This window comes from Macaca thibetana, chromosome 12 (genome assembly GCF_024542745.1).
Source record: "Macaca thibetana thibetana isolate TM-01 chromosome 12, ASM2454274v1, whole genome shotgun sequence".
NCBI classification, from domain to species: domain Eukaryota; kingdom Metazoa; phylum Chordata; class Mammalia; order Primates; family Cercopithecidae; genus Macaca; species Macaca thibetana.
The window spans coordinates 28,764,595-28,779,936 of record NC_065589.1 but is presented as its reverse complement, the minus strand read 5'-3'; the positions used below and the strand labels follow the sequence as shown (position 1 = coordinate 28,779,936).

At 38.7% G+C, this 15,342-nt stretch overlaps 1 protein-coding gene across 1 annotated transcript in view; it reads left to right on the top strand.

Annotated features, from left to right (window-relative positions):
* SPAG16 (sperm associated antigen 16) overlaps nt 1-15,342 on the top strand; it is a 1,176,832-nt gene that overhangs the window by 658,571 nt on the left and 502,919 nt on the right. The window lies entirely within an intron of this gene.

Sequence of the window (15,342 nt, the reverse complement as noted above, 5' to 3'; positions counted from 1 at the left end):
TAAATTAAAACTTAGACGTCATAAAGATATTTATTTTAAATATAGAAAGTTCATTGTACATTAACATAAACATTTTAATGCAAAATCAATATAATGCCTAAAAAAATTAATGAAAATTGTGACATTATTTTATACTTCTGTAAAAATCTTTGTAGTACCTGGCTCAATAAATTGCCAGTAGAGGGAAATTTTTCTGTTCTTGTCAACCTTAGCAGAAATTTATTTAATTACTTTTCAAAGAATCATTTTGGTCTTTGTTGATCTTCCATTCTACTATCTATCATATATATAGTATATGCTTTCAAACCTCAAAATATCATTCATAGCACAATGATTTTAAGTCTGTTCTCTTTTCATTATAACCAGTAAAAAATTAAATTCCCTTCAAAATACTGATTTCACTTCATGTCAGAGTTTTGATATGTTGTGTTGTCGTTCAGTTCTACTTTAAAACATTTCTTCTCTTATATGTATTATTTAAAACTTTTAAAATTTGCACAAATATACTTTTTCAGTATATTTGTATACTGATCAATCAGTGATATTGATCTTTATTTCATGAACTTGTTGGCCACATGTATGTCTTCTTTTGGAAAGAGTCTGTTCATGTTCTTTGCCCATTTTTAATGGAGTTGTTTTTTGCTTGTAAGTTTGTTTACTTTCCTTATAGATGCTGGATATTAGAACTTTGTCAAACATATAGTTTGTAAATATTTTGTCCTACTCTGTAGTGTATTAGGCTGTTCTCACAATGCTGATAAAGACATACCCAAGACTGGATAATTTATAAAGGAAAGAGGTTTAATGACTCACAGTTTCACATGACTGGGGAGGCCTCACAATAATGGCAGAAGGTTAATGAGGAGCAAAGTCACGTCTCACATGGTGGAAGCCAAGAGGGCAAGTGCAGGGAACTCCCCCGACCTCTTTATTTAAAATTATTCTTTAATTTCTGGGATACATGTGCAGAACGTGCAGGTTTATTACATAGGTATACATGTGCCATTTTGGTTTGCTGCACCCATCAACCTATCATCTACATTAGGTATTTCTGCTAGGATACATTAGGTATCCCTTCCCTAGTCCCCCACCCCTCAGCAGGCCCCAGTGTTTGTGTTCCCCCCCCTGCATTCGTGTGTTCTCATTGTTCAGCTTCAACTTATGAGCGAGAACACGGGGTGTCTGGTTTTCGGTTCCTGGATTAGTTTGCTGAGAATGATGGTTTCCAGTTTCATCCATGTCCCTGCAAAGGACATAAACTCATACGTTTTTACAGCTGCATAGTATTCCATGGTGTATATGTGCCACATTTTCTTTATCTAGTCTATCATTGATGGGCATTTGGGTTGGTTCCAAGTCTTTGCTATTGTGAATAGTGCTGCAATAAACATACATGTGCATGTGTCTTTATAGTAGCATGACTTATAATCATTGGGGTATACACCCAGTAATGGGATTGCTGGATCAAATGGTATTTCTGGTTCTAGATCCTTGAGGAATCGCCACACTGTCTTTCACAATGATTGAACTGAGTTACACTCCCACCAACAGTGTAAAAGCATTCCTATTTCTTCACACTCTTTCCAGTATCTGTTGTTTCCTGACTTTTTAATGATCGCCATTCTAACTGGCATGAGATGGTATCTCATTGTGGTTTTGATTTGCATTTCTCTAATGACCAGTGATGATGAGAATTTTTTTCATGTTTGTTGGCTGCATAAATGTCCTCTTGTGAGAAGTGTCTGTTCATATCCTTTGCCCACTTTTTGATGTTTTTTTTTTTTTCTTGTAAATTTAAGTTCCTTGGAGATTCTGGATAGTAATTCTTTGTCAGATGGATAGATTGCAAAAATTTTCTCCCATTCTGTAAGTTGCCTGTTCACTCTGATGATAGTTTCTTTTGCTGTGCAGAAGCTCTTTAGTTTAATTAGATCCCATTTGTCTATTTTGGCTTTGGTTGCCATTGCTTTTGGTGTTTTAGTCATGAAGTCTTTGCCCATGCCTATGTCCTGAATGTTATTGCCTAGGTTTTCTTCTAGGGTTTTTATGGTTTTAGATTTTACATTTAAGTCTTTAATCCATCTTGAGTTAATTTTTGTATAAGGTATATATAAAAGTATATATTTTGTATATTTAGTTAAAATATGTACAAAGGTATATATTTTGTACAAGGAAAGGGTCCAGTTTCACTTTTCTGCATATGACTAGCCAGTTTTCCCAACATCATTTATTAAATAGGGAATCCTTTCCCCATTGCTTGTTTTTGTCAGGTTTGTCAAAGAGCAGATGGTTGTAGATGTGTGGTGTTATTTCTGAGGCCTCTGTTCTGTTCCATTGTTCTATATATCTGTTTTGGTACCAGCACCATACTGTTTGGGTTACTGTAGCCTTATAGTATAGTTTGGAGTCAGGTAGTGTGATGCCTCCAGCTTTGAACTTCCCTTTATAAAACCTTCAGATCTTGTGAGACATTCACTATCATGAGAACAGCACAAGAAAAACCTGCCACCATGATTTAATTACCTCCCACCTGCTCCCTCCCATGACACATGGGGATTATCACAATTCAAGGTGAGATTTGGGTGGGGACACAGAGCTAAACCATATCATATGGGTTGTCTGATTACTCTGCTGACAGTTTCTTTTGCTGTTGAGAAGCTCTTAAGTTTAATTAGGTCACACTTGTCAATTTTTCTTTTTGTTGCAATTGCTTTTGGCATTTTTGTCATGAAATCTGTGCTAAATCCTACATCCAGAATAATATTTCCTAGGTTATCTTCCAGGGTGTTTAGAATTTTATGTTTCACATTTAAGCCTTTAATCCATCTTGAGTTTATTTTTGTATGTGGTATAAGGTAGGGGTCCAGTCTCAATCTTTTGCATCTGGCTAGCACATTTTATTGAATAGGGAGTCCTTCCCCCATTGCTTGTTTTTGTTAGGATTGTTGAAAATCAGGTTGAACATGTGTGGCATTATTTCTGGGCTCCCTATTCTGTTCTATTGGTCTCTGTGTCTGTTTTTGCACCAGTACCATGCTGTTTTGGTGACTGTAGTCTAGTAGTATAGTTTAGTCAAGTAATGTGATGCCTCCAGATTTGCTGTTTTTGCTTAAGATCACCTTGGCTATTTAGGCTCTTTTTGTGGTTCTGTAGGAATTTAAAAATATTTTCTAATTCTGTGAAGAATGTCATTGGTAATTTGATAGAAATACCATTAAATCTATCAAGTGCTTTGGGCAGTATGGCCATTTTAATAATATTGATTCTTCCTATCCATGAGCATGGAAGGCTTTTCCAGTTGTCTGTGTCACCTCTGATTTCTTTGAGCAGTGTTTTTTGGTTCTTGTTGTAGAGACCTTTCACTTCCTGGGTTAGCTGTATTCCTAGGTGTTTTATTCTTTTTGTGGCAATTATGAATGTGACTGCATTTGTGATTTCACTCTTAGCTTAGATGTTGTTGGTGTATAGAAATGTTAGTGATTTTCGTACATCGATTTTGTATCCTGAGACTTTCCTGAAGTTGTTTATCAGATCAGGGAACTTTTGGGCCAAGATTATTGGGTTTTCTAGATATAGAATTACATCATCTGGAAACAGGGTTAGGTTGACTTCCTCTCTTCCAAAATCAATGCCTTTTGTTTCTTTCTCTTGCCTAATTGCTATGGCAGGAATTTCGAATATTTTATAGAATACAGATAGTGAAGAGGGCATCCTTGTCTGTTGCTGGTTTTCAAAGGGAGTGCTTCCAGGTTTTGCCCATTCAGTATGATATTGGTTGTGGGTTTGTAATAGATGACTCTTATTATTTTGAAGTGTGTTCTTTTTATGCCTAATTTATTGAGGTTTTTTAATGTGCAGATGTATTTTATCAAAAGCCTTTTCTGCATCTATTGAGATAATCATCTGGTTTTTGTTTTCAGTTTTGTTTATGTGATGAATCACATTTATTGATTTGTGTATGTTGAACCAAGCTTGCATCCCAGGGATAACGCCTACTTGGTCATGGTGGATTAGCTTTTCGATGTGCTGCTGGATTTGATTGGCAAGTATTTTGTTGAGGTCTTTTTGTGTCAATGTTCATCAAGGATATTGCCCTGAAATTTTATTTTTTGTTGTGGCTCTGACACATTTTTGTATCAGGAAACTACTGGCCTCATAAAATGAGTTGAGAAGGAATCTCTCCTCAATTTTTAGAATAGTTTCAGTAAGAGTGATACCAGCTCTTCATTATGTATGCGGTAGAATTTGGCTATGAATCCATCTGGTCGTGGGCTTTTTCTGGGTGATAGGCTGATATGATGTGGCTGTGTCCCCATCCAAATCTCATCTTGAATTATAGCTCCTATAATTTCCATATGTTGTGGGAGGGACCTGGTGGGAGGTAATTGAATTAAGGCAGGACTTGCCTGTGCTGTCCTTTTGTTAGTAAATAAGTCTCATGAGATCTGATGGTTTTATAAAGGGGAGTTTCTATGCACAAATTCTCTCTTGTCTCCTGCCATGGAAGACATGCCTCTCACCTTCCACCATGACTGTGAGGCCTCCCCATCCATGTGGAACTGTGAGTCTATTAAATCTCTTTTTCTTTATAAATGACCCAGTCTCAAGTATGTCTTTATCAGCAGCATGAAAATGGACTAATACATAGGCTTCTTATTACTGATTCAATTTTGTAAGTCATTTTTTTGTCTGTGCTGGAATTCTTTTTTTTCCTGGGTTCAGTCTTGGAAGGGTGTATGTGTCCAGGTATTTATCCTTTTTTTTCCTAGATGTTTTAGTTTGTGTGCATAGAAGTATTCATGGTAGTCTCTGATGGTCATTTGTATTTCTGTGGGTTCAGCGGTAATGTCAGGATCAGTGTAACACCCTTTGTCATTTCTAATTGTTTTTATTTGGACTTTCTTTCTTCTTTATTAGTCTAGCTAGCAGTCTCTCTTATTTATTTTTTCAAATAACCATTGATTATTTGGATTCATTAATCTTTTGAGTGGTTTTTCATATCTCAGTCTCCGTAGTTCACCTCTGATTTTGGTTATTTCTTCTGCTAGTTTTGGGGTCAGTTTACTCTAGGGTTTCTATCTTACTAAGTTTTTCAAATAACCATTGATTATTTGGATTCATTGACTTTTTGAGTGGTTTTTCATATATCAATCTCCTTAGTTCATCTCTGATTTTGGTTATTTCTTCTGCTAGTTTTTGGGGTCAGTTGACTCTTGGTTCTCTAGTCCATTTAGTTGTGATGCTAGGTTGATAAATTGAGATCTTTCTAACTTTTCGATATGGGCATTTAGTGCTACAAATTTTCCTGTTAACACTGCCTTAGCTGTGTCCCAGAGATTCTGGTATGTTGTGTCTTGGTTCTCATTAGTTTCAAATAACTTCTTACTAATTGATTTCTGCTTTAACTTCATTATTTACTCAAAAGTCATTCAAGTGCAGGTATTCAATCTGCATGTAATTGTATGATTTTGAGTGATTATTTCAGTTTTGATATTTAATTTTATTGTGCTGTGATGCAAGAGAGTACTTGTTATGATTATAGTTCTCTTGCATTTGCTGAGGATTTTTTTATGTCTCATTATGTGGTAGAGTTTAGAGTATGTGCATGTGACAATGAGAAGAATGTATCTTCTATTTGTTTTGGGGTAGAGAGTTCTGTAGATATCTATCAGGTCCTTTTGATCCAGTGCTTGGTTCAGGTCCTGAATATTTTTATTAATTTTCTGCCTCAATTGTCTAATACTGTCGGTAGGGTGTTGAAGTCTCCACTATTATTTTGTAGGAGTCTAAGTCTCTTTGAAGGTCTTTAAGAACTTGCTTTATGACTCTGGTTGCTTCTGTGTTGAGTGCATATATATTTAGAATAGTTAGGTCTTCTCATTGAATTGAAGTCTTTACCATTATGTAATGCTCCCCCTTTTTTTGTCTCTGTGTGTTTAAAGTCTATTTTGTCTAAAATTAGAATAGATTTTCTTTGTTTTCCATGTACTTGGTAGATTTTTCTCCATCCCTTTATTTTGAGCCTATGAGTGTTACTGCATGTGAAACAGAACTCTTTAAGACAGCATACCAATAAGTCTTGGTTCTTTATCCAATTTGCCACTCTGTGCCTTTTAATTGGGGCATTTAGTCCATTTACATTTAAGGTTATTATTGATATGTGTGAATGTGATCCTGTTATCATGATGTTAGCTTATTATGCAGGCTTGTTTGTGCAGTTGCTTTATAGTGTTACTGATCTGTATACTGTCAGGTTAGGATGCAAACACACATGTTGGCATTGCTGGGAAGGTAAAACCCACCCACATACACACACATTGGCAATATGATATATGTGGTGGCTGTGGGCCTGGAGGAAGTTGCAGTGGGGGTAGGGAATAGGCAGGCTGGTGTGTGGCCATGGGGGCTGCTCCACTGGACCTCTCTGCCACTCAGGCACAGTTCGCCAGTTCAGGAGCTATTATGTGGGCCCCCAGGGCACCGGAGGCTGTCTTACAAGCAGGCATGGCCAGGCTGGGGCCCTGGAAGAGGCCAGCAGACCAAGAGGTGCTCAAGTCAGACTAGCCCCATCTGATGGGCAAGACTGCCCTGCAGAGTTCAAGTCTGAGAGTTTCCCTAGGAATAATGTCTCCTGTGGTAGCATGTTGAGCCTACGGGGATGGGCATCCCTTGTCATGCTCTGCCACAAGTTCTTAGGCACCAAACCCTTTTGGCTCTGCATCAGCTGACATGCTGCCCCTACCAATTCTCTAAGCAGCTCTTCGTGCCAACTCAAGTGTCCATGATAGTTGAGGGATCTCCGCCTGCCAAGATTCCAGAGGCCTGTGGCAAGAGTGGGTTGACATTTGTCAGTTCAACTCACCCATTCCTTTGGAGTTGTTGGAGGTCAGGAATGAGTCCCCTGCATGGTAGCCTTCTGTAGGGTTCCCAGCTTCCTCCCACTTGAGCACAGCTTTTGTGTCTTCCCTCCATCCACTCTTAGTGCCTTCCCTCTGAAGATCTGTTAGGAGTGTGCCAATTGTCTTGGTCCCTTGGTAGCAGTTGTTCCACCTGGTGGTGTCAAGTTGGTCATCTTCTACTTAAGCAGGTCTTCTTGTTGAATTGAAACTATTGTCATTATATAATGCCCTTCTTAGCTTATTTGGTCTCTGTTGGTTTAAAGTCTGTTTTGTCTAAAATTAAGAGTGCAACCTCTGCATTTTTGTGTTTGTTGTTGTTGTGGTGGTTTACTTGGTTGATTTTTTCACATTCCTTTATTTTGAGCCTATGGATGTCATTGCCTGTGAGATGGGCCTCTTGAAGACAGCATACTATTGGGTTGTCCTTCTTTATTCAGCTTGTCACTCTGTGTATTTTAATTGGGGGATTTAGCCTGTTTACATTCAAGGTTACTATTGATATGGGCAAATTTGATCCTGTCATATTGTTAGCTGGTTATTATGCAGACATGTCTGTGTGGTTGCTTTATAGTATCACTGGTTTGTGTACTTACGTGTATTTCTGTAGTGGCTGGTAATGATCTTTCTTTTTCATATTTAGTACTCCTTTCAGGACCACTTGTAAGGAAGGTCTGGTGGTAATGAATTCATTCAGCATTTGCTTGTTTGAAAATGATCTTATTTCTCCTTCATTTATGAAGCTTGATTGGGATGGATATGAAATTCTTGTTTCAAATATTCTTTTAAGAATCCTCAATATAGGCACTCAGTGTCTTCTGGCTTGAATAGTTTCTGCTGAAAAGTCTAGCCTGATGGGGTTCCCTTTGTATGTGACCTGCCCCTTCTCTCTAACTGCCTTTTACATTTTTTCATTCATTTGAACCTTGGAGAATCTGATGATTATGTGTTTTGGAGATGGTCTTCAGGTATAATATCTCACAGGAGTTACCTGCATTTCATGGATTTGAATGTTGGTCTCTCTAGCAATGTTGGAAAGTTTTCGTGTATAATATCCTGATATATGTTTTCCAAGTTGCTTGCTTTCCCCCTATCTCTTTCAGGGACACCAGTGAGTCACAGTTTTGGTCTATTTACATAATCCTATATCTTTGGGAGATTTTGCTCTTTCCTTTTAAATTCTTCTTTTCTTTATTTTTGTCTGAGTTATTTCGGAGCACCAGACTTTGAACTCTTAGATTTTATCCTCAGTTTGTTCTATCCTGCAGTTTATACTTGTGATTTAATTATGCAATTCTTGTAGCATGTTTTTCATCTCTATTAGATGAGTTTGGTTCTTTTTTATAATGGCTATTTTGATGATCCGCTCCTGTATCATTTTATTGTGATTCTTAGCTTCCTTGGATTGGGTTTTGCTGTTTTCCTGAATCTTCATGATCCTTGTTCCTGTTCATATTCTGAATTCTATTTCTCTCATTTCAGATATTTAAGTCTGGTTAAGAACTCTTGCTGGAGAAATAGTATGGTATTTAGAGGAAAGAAGGTACTCTGGCTTTTTGAGTTTTCAGAGTTCTTTCACTGGCTTTTTCTAATTTGTGTGGGCTGATGTTCCTTCAATCTTTAAAGTTTCTGTCCTTTCAATTGATTTTTTGTTTGTTTGTTTGTTTTTTCTTCATTGATGCCCTTGGGGATTTTATTATGTTATAATGTGAGTTTGGTTGAGTGGCTTTGATTCTATTACACTCCTGGGTCTTGGTGGTGCCCTCTATAATTACTCTCTGCATGCCTGCCTTTCTTCTGTTGGGCATTCTGATCTATTGAGTTCCCTCAAACAAGGGCTGCAGCTGGCAGACAAGCTGTATTTTTGCCAGGTTGGCCTTAATTTGATGTCCATGTGCTTCCTGGGGAAACATGGGTTGCACTTGCCTGCAGAGTTCAGAGAGAAGTGGGACCTCTGGATTGGAAGCTCTAGTGGGTGTGGCCCATCTGGCTATGGGAGGCAGAGGGTGTTTCCAGGACAACAGGATCCTGCCTGCACCCCTCAGCAAATTCAGGGTAAACTAGGACTGTTGGGCCAGCAGCCCTAGCAGATGTGGCTCACCTGACCACCATTGGCAGGGGTTGGTGACAATGCTTGTCCTGCTTTCTGGGAGCTTCCTAGGACAACAGGAGTCTACCCACTGGTTGAGTTCCCACAGAAGTGGAACTGCTGGGCCAAAAGCTCCATCAGGCATTGCCTGCCTGGCTGCCAGTGGCAGGGTTAGGCAGGGTCATGTGCCCTGCTGTCTGGGTGTTTTCTGGGACAACAGAAAGCTGTGCCCTCTAGCTTAGTCCACACAGAAGCCAGACTGCTGGGCCAGAAGCCCCAGCAAGTGTTGTCTCCCTTGCATGGTCAGTGGGATCACATGCCCTACTGTCCAGGTGTTTCCTGGGACAACAGGAGGCCTGTGCTCCTCAGCTGAGTTCCCTCAGAAGCAGGACCACTGAGCCAGAAGTTCTATCATGTGTCACTTGCCTGGCTATCAGTAGCAGGGGTGGATGGGGTTGTCTGCCTTACTATCTGGGTGTTTTCAGGGCAGCAAGAGGCTGTGCCCTCCACCTGAGTTCAACAAAAGTAGGACTGCTGCGCTGGAAGCTCTACCACACATTGCTCACCTGGCAACCAGTGATGAGGGCAGGTGAGGTCACATGATGCTGTGCTCTCTGGGTGTTTCCCAGGGCAACAGGAAGCTGCACCTTCCAGCTGAGTTCACATAGAAGTGGATGACTGGGCTGGAGGCTCTAGCAGTTCTTGGCTACCTGACTATTCATGGCAAAAGTGGGTGGGGTCATGTGCATCCTCCTGCCACCTGAGTGTTTCCTGGGACATCAGGAGGCTGTATCCTGCAGCTGAATTTACACAAAAGCAGAACAACTGGGCTGGAAACTCTAGTAAACATTGCCTGCCTGCCTAGCAGTGGTGGGGGTGGGTGGAGTGGGACTGATGGGCCAGAACCTGGTGCTGAGCCCCCTCTGGCAAGGGGGTGGGTAGAGCAGTCTTACTGCTTCCAGGCACTGCAGCTATGCCTTTATTCGGGTGATGGCACTGGTGCTGGTCTGCTCTCGGGTTAAAGGCTTGTAGTTCCCTTGGACTTGATAGTTACGCCTGCAAAATGCCTGGGTGGCTCTCTCCCTCAATCCGGAAGCACAGTTGGGGTCCAGGCAGATTTTCCTGCTCCCAGTCTTGTACAGCTCTCTGTGATGAGCATGAATCTCCCGGGGAGCTCTCACTCTTTCCCATTTTCGGAGAGGTTCTTCTGGCGCCACATTGATCCCAGACAGACAGTTTTGCTCCTCTCTGCTCTCTGTGTTCTGCTGCCTTCGTGGATCCCAGCATGGTTTCTCAGATGATTGGCCTGCAGGGTCAGTGTTGACTAGCCTTTTAATTCCTCTCTGTGAGAGCAGCACAGATAAGCTGCTTCTAGTCCGCCATCTTGGCCCTATCCCTCATCTTTATTTTAATTTCCTTGTGCCTAGGTAACTTTTTTTGGTACTTTTCATTTTGCTTTGTTTTGCCTTGTTTACTCTCAGCCTTTGTATGTCCTTAGAAGTTTAGCATGCCTCGTGTAAAAATCATATAGCTGAATTTGTTTCTTTCTAGCCAAACTGAAAAATCTTTGTCCTTTATGTCTTTCAGCTTACACTTTAGTCCATTTGTGTTTGTTGGATTTGTTCATATGCTGGTATTTCCATCTAAAAACTTATTTTTAAAATTCATTTTCTATTTGTGTCATTTATTCTAGTGCTTTTTTCCTCCTTTCCTGTTTTCTTTTAGATATATTAGATGTTTATAATTGTAAGTTTTTCTTACCCATTTCTTTTTTTCTTACACTGGTTTGGAAGTCATATGCTCTATTACTATTCTTACAGTGCTCACCCGTAACATTTTACCATGCTGACTTAATTTAGTAAAGCCTAAATTGATCAAGGTTTTACTTTCTCTTCTTAATAACACATGAACTTTATTGTTAATATTATAATATCATTATTGTTTTATTTTTATTTTTACAAGTGTTTTTGTTTTATTTCTGCAAGAATTTCATTTATTTATCTGCACAAATATTTGTATATACTTGCATGTTTACCAAATTGTTTGCTTACTATTTCTTCCCTTTCAGATCTTCTGTCCCTAAAATACATCCTTATTAGTTTCTGTAGGAGAGAAACTAGTAAGTTTAGTTGGAACATTAATATTTGTTCTTGTTTCTTTTCTTCCTTTTTTTTTTCTATTTTTTTGAGATGGAGTCTTGCTCTGTTGCCCAGGCTGGAGTGCAGTGTCACAATCTTGGCTCACTGCAACCTCTGCCTCCCAGGTTCAGGCAATTCTCCTGCCTTAGCCTTCCAAGTAGCTGGGGCTACAGGTGTCCACCACCACATCTGGCTAATTTTTGTATTTTTAGTGGAGATATGGTTTCACCATGTTTACCAGGCTGGTGTCGAACTCCTGACCTCAAGTAATCTGTCTGCCTTGGCCTCCCAAGGTGCTAGGATTACAGATATGGGCCACTGTGCCCAGCCTTGTTCTTGTTTTGAGAGAGATTTTTGATAATTCCAGAGTAATATTATTTTCTGTTAGCTCTTTGAAGAAATTTCACCCCTGTGATTTGTTTGCTCTGTGATGTTGTTCAAGTGTTTTAGAGATAATATAGTCATCTTATGAGTGATAGTGAGGATCAAATATATATAAAGTGCTTATTAGTGTTTCTAACACATATTTATCTCTGTATAAATAAATAACCTTATTTTTCTTTTTTCTCTCTTTCTTTAATTCTTATTCCTGCCAATGCTGCCCAGCAATTCACTAAAATGCATCTAAGTAAAAATTTCTTTTTATTTACACCACTGTTTATCCTGTTAAGTATATATTTTTCTTTCCAAATAATGTGGTTCTAGGTCTTAAATTTTCTAATTTCTGTACATTCTGAAACCTTAATTATTTGAACATTACATCTATCTCTTTATTTCCATTCTCTTCTGGAATTTTGATTAGGTCAATAGACTTTTTTTTTATTGTATCCTTTACATTTTTAAACATTTATACAGTGTTCAGTTCCTCATCTGTCTCTAGCTGGGATAATTTTTTCAAATATGTACTTTATTTATTTATTTTTATTTTTTATTTCCATAGGTTTTTGGGGAACAGGTGATGTTTGGTAACATGAATAAGGTCTTTAGTGGTGATTTCTGAGATTCTGGTGCACCCATCACCCGAGCAGTACACACTTTACCCAATCTGTAGTCTTTTACCCCTCACCCCCCTTCTACCCTTTCCTCCAAGTCCCCAAAGTCCGTTGTATCATTCTTATGCCTTTGCAGCCTCATAGCTTAACTCCCACCTATGAGTGAGAACATACAATGTTTGTTTTTTCATTTGTTTCCAGATTTATTTCCCAATTCATTTACTCTGAATTTTGCTGTTTCTTATAAGCTTTTTAACCCATCCATTGATTTCTTAATTTCAATAATTTTATTTTTAAAATGTATAAATATATATTTTTTCAGATTTGCAGATTCACGTTATAACCTTATGTGGTTTGTTCTTTTTATTGTATCTGTTATTTCCTTATATGCTTACAGTTATATTTTGTACCCTTTAATTATAACAACTGGTGTCCTTCAGGGTATATGTATTTGTTAAATGTATTAGCTCATCCTCAGTCATGGCTTCTTATTTCCGATTATGTGTTTGAGAATAATTTTGTAAGCTCATACTTGGTTGAACTTTATTTGCAGAATTTCGAGTAGCTAATTTCTAATAACTTGGGCTGTATACCAACAGCGTGGATCCACATTATTAGTCAGCTCAGGTTGCTATAACAAAATAACAGAGACTGGGTAGCTCGAATAACAGAAATTAATTTCTCACAGTCTTGGAGGCTAGAAGTCTAAGATCAGAGTGCCAGCCTGATCAGGCTCTGGTGGGGCCCCCCTTCTTGGCTTGTAAATGGCTGCCTTCTTGCTGTGTCCTCACAGTACAGGGAGAGAGTTACCTCCAGTCTCTTCCACTTATTATAAAGGCCCTAATCCCATTATGGGGTCCCCATGCTCATGAGCTTGTCTAAACCTAGTTATTTCCCAGAGGCCCTGCCTCCATATACTGCCACGTTGGAATTAGGGCATCAACATATGGATCTGGGGAAGGGGTGGCACAAACAATCTATAACATTCACTTTTGCTCTTTTCAAGAGCTTTGGTTCCTTCTATTTGTGTGGAGCCCAGGGAAACTCTGATCTTTTGCATCTCTTAAAACACACCTTTTTTGTTTTAGTGTACCATTCTTTTTCTCTGTCTTGATTTCTCTCGGCCCTGAGAAATGGCCTTTATTTTTTCATGAACCAAAGGTATACAGTTTTCCATATTTCAGGCCATGTCTTTCGAAAAGTAAAACCATTTTGAAAGAATATTCAGAAATTTATATTTGATATATTTTAGGTTTAGTATATGAGCTCTAATCTCAATATATTAAAAACTTATGGAAATATTATTTATATTGTTGACTAAAAATCATTTATGGCACTCACAAAGAAATAATACTGCTTCATTCTAGTTGTAATTATTCCAGTGTGATTTTTTTTTTTTTTTTTTTTTTTTTTTTTTTTTTTTGCCTGGCACATGGTTTAAAGCACAAGAGCATATAAAACTTATATGAGACAGTTTTTCAACAACAGGCGGAAACATACCACAATAATTTTTATCTTGTGCTAATATTTTGGTCCATAATAACATGATACCCACTGGAAAGATAGATTTGAGAAAGATGCATGCTTAAATAATTTTTAAATTTTTTTACATGTATGTTTTTAGATAATGTATTGTTCAGTCTTTAATATTAAAAACTAAAATTCTGAATGACAAACATATGTGCAAACAATTGTGGCAAAACCAGTTTTTATTGATGAAGGGACTAGCTGCCATTTGGTGATTTTTCAGCTAGTCAAATTTGAATAATCAACTGGATCTCCTCTCCAGTTGATTATTTTTTTTTTGAGACAGGATCTTTCTGGATCTTTTTTTTTGAGACAGAGTCTCATCCTGTCCCCCAGGCTGGAGTGCAGTGGCGTGATCTCAGCCCACTGCAAACTCTGCCTTCTGGGTTCAAGTGATTTTCTGCCTCAGCCTCCCTAATAACTGGGATTACAGGCATGTGCCACCACGCCAGCTAATGTTTTGTATTTTTAGTAGAGATGGGGTTTCACCATGTTAGCCAGGATGATCTCTATCTCCTGACCTCATGATCTGCCCGCCTTGGCCTCCCAAAGTGCTGGGGTTACAGGCGTGAACTGCTGTGCCCAGCCCCTTGGATATTCTTTTCTAACTCAAATGAGAATATCTACACTATATAATCCACCTTCTCTCCAGAAACTTCAAGCTCTTCCTCTCTCATGGTGACTGTTTCTCTGCTGCAGATAAAAATTACGTTTCCCTCTTAACTGAAAAATATCCAAGCCTATGAGCAAGAAAAAAAATTTTTTTTTTGATCCTATTATTCCCTTTGTAAGAGATGCCAGGAACTTTTTCTTCTTCATTTGTAGCATAATTTCACTCATGCATGCATGCATTTATATATTTACTTACTCTAAAGCATTTACTAAGCACTTTAATTGGTCAGTCATAGGCTTGATGCTGTAGAAACAGAGATGAAACGCAGTTCTCCATCGTAAAACAGTCTGGCAGGGAGGAGGAGGATAAATAAGTGGTTTATTACAATTTGATGAGAGAAAGTACCTAAGAGAACACATTTAAAAAGCATGCATTGCAGAAGGATGTGTAGAAGATGATGGAAGTAAAATTTTCTTGCAGCTGATGTTACACACACACACACACACACACACACACACAACCAACTAGATGTTTCTGTTAGTGTCATTGAAAACTACTCATTTCTTTTTTTATTTTTTATTTTTTAAGACTGATTCTTACTCTGTCACCCAGGCTGCAGTGCAGTGGTGCGATCTCAGCTCACTGAAACCTGTGTCCCCTGGGTTCAAGCGACTCTCCTGCCCCAGCCTCCCCAGTAGCTGGGATTACAGGCACGTGCCACCATGCCTGGCTAGTTTTTGTATTTTTAGTAGAGATGGAGTTTCATCTTGTTGGCCAGGTTGTTCTACAACTCCTGACTTCAAGAGATTCGCTGGCCTCGGCCACCCAAAGTGCTGGGATTACAGGTGTGAACCACCACGTCCGAGCCTGACACCTACCCATTTCTTAAACTAGCTTTTGTGTCCACCACTTGAAAGCCACTGCTTTGAGGTCTACTAATTACCAAAATGCAAAATTGAATGAGTCATGCCCTTAAACATCTCTTTGATCTCTCATGATCTAAATCAAAGATATCTCATTCCTGATTCACTTCTTCCTTCATCCAAACTTCACTCCTGAAGCACTTAATTAATCTAAACATAAGCAA